Here is a 1,885-nt window from a genome sequence, read left to right as displayed (position 1 = left end):
ACATGTTGTAAAGCTCTCCTAAGAGACATGAAGAGTAGGCTTTTGAAGCCTGATAGAAAAATGATCATTGAATAGGACTGACCTCTAATTTAAGAACTGGAGAAAGTGGTAAAAAATTCCAAGGACCTTGATTCAAAACCTGCCTTGGATACTCACTACCTTTATTGACCTTGAACCACTCACTTAATCTCCTAGGGCCTCAGTTTCCTTAGCTGAGAAATGATGGCATTAGATTAGATGATTTCTGAGGTCCTTTCCAACTCTAAATCTATGATTCTATGATTCCCAAGATAGAAAAATGGGCAGGAACCAGCTTACTTTTGTTCTTGTATGCCCAGAAATTAACACAGTTCCCGGCACATAGCAGATGCTTAATAAATGCTCATTGATGGATTGATTCTTCAGCCCTTGGTTGTTCAGAAAACTTTGTGAGCAGAGCTGGAAGATACACTGGTGATAGTTCTTCTCTTCAGAGATTTGGTGTCAGGACAGAAATTTACAAACAAGGCAATTTATTAATGAATCTGGTGTGGTCTGTCCTAATGTTTCTTGCTGGCAGCTGCTACCTGTCCAATAATTCTGTCCAGGTCTCTCTGTCCCTGAGGTGTCAGCTTCTGGCCCCCATTCTGGTCCTTCTCCATCATCTTGAGGCCTTCCAGGGCTTGCAGGACCCTTCAGGCCACGCTCTTGGAGCCTCTGCTGAAGCGACTAGGCATGACCCCCATTGCGCTGGCGCCCACTGTAGATCTTGGGCATGGATCCCACACTGACACCGCCTTGGAGGTATAGGTGATGGGCTGTGGAGATGGCCCAGGTGTAGACCCAGTTCTCCTTGTAGGGTGGCAGCACCTTACATCTGGCCAGCTTGACTGTGTCCATCCATTTAGGGACTTTCAGCTTCCCTGGCTTTTTCAGGAAGGTGACCAGGGCCTGGACGAACTCCTGCTGGTTCACATCTTTTTCACCATGACTCCTGGCATTGTGGGGATTTTGTGTGGCCAGACAGGGGAAAGGAGGAGAGAAAATATTTCTTTTTTTGGCTTTCTGGTGAGGTAATCAGGGTTAAGTGACTTGCCCAGGGTCACACAGCTAGTAAGTGTCAAGTGTCTGTGGCCGGATTTGAACTTAGGTCCTCCTGACTCCAAGGCCAGAGCTCTATTCACTGTGCCACCTTGCTGCCCCCAGAAAATATTTCTAAGGAATGCTTTTGAGGAAGATTGAACCAGTTCCACTGAGAAAACACACAAACAATCGAAAAGCAAAGCTCTAACCTAAAAGTAAATGTCTGTCCAGAGAGATCATACCTTGCTGGGTTCTTGGGTTCTAATCAAGGGTGCTTGGCTGGGCCTGACTGCAAAGTGTCTGATTATAGGAAAGAATGCTATATTGTATTGACTGGACAATTGACTTTTACCTGCACACTGTGTAATAATTTGCTTGTTAACTACAGTTACGTGCCGTTAGAAGACAAAAATCAAAGAAGCAAGGGGCTGCTTCTCCCTCTCCCTTCCTCTTCCATCTTACCTCCTCCCCCAAGTAGAGAAAGTAAACATAGTAATATTTTGATGACATGGTTTGTCTTGCAAATGCATAAAAGTCATTAGTCCTAAATCTCAAGGATTATTTATCAAAGAGCCTCTTTATGTCATCCAATTCAACAAGATTTGCATATGGAAATATATAGATTTCTAGAAACTCAAGTGCTTTCTGGAGCACTGATCATCAGAAAAGAAAGAATCAGGGTACATATTCTGCTGGAATATGTCAGGGCCTGGCTGGTTAACTTTTAAAGAAAACAAAAATCCTCCTCCCCAGCCTAGAAAAAAGATCTTTCTTTTCATAGAATCATTTTGTGCTAGATGTAATAATAATACTAGCTAGCCTT

The 1,885-nt window shown here is 43.5% G+C and overlaps 1 pseudogene; it reads right to left on the bottom strand.

Annotated features, from left to right (window-relative positions):
* Positions 1–514: 514 nt before the first annotated feature.
* LOC110194898 (small ribosomal subunit protein eS19 pseudogene) lies at positions 515–980 on the bottom strand (annotated as a pseudogene).
* Positions 981–1,885: the final 905 nt, after the last annotated feature.

This window comes from Phascolarctos cinereus, unplaced genomic scaffold (assembly GCF_003287225.1).
Source record: "Phascolarctos cinereus isolate Bilbo 61053 unplaced genomic scaffold, phaCin_HiC Scaffold_9;HRSCAF=440, whole genome shotgun sequence".
Classification (NCBI taxonomy): Eukaryota; Metazoa; Chordata; class Mammalia; order Diprotodontia; family Phascolarctidae; genus Phascolarctos; species Phascolarctos cinereus.
The sequence above is the reverse complement of the archived record's forward strand: the minus strand, read 5'-3'. Positions and strand labels throughout refer to the sequence as shown.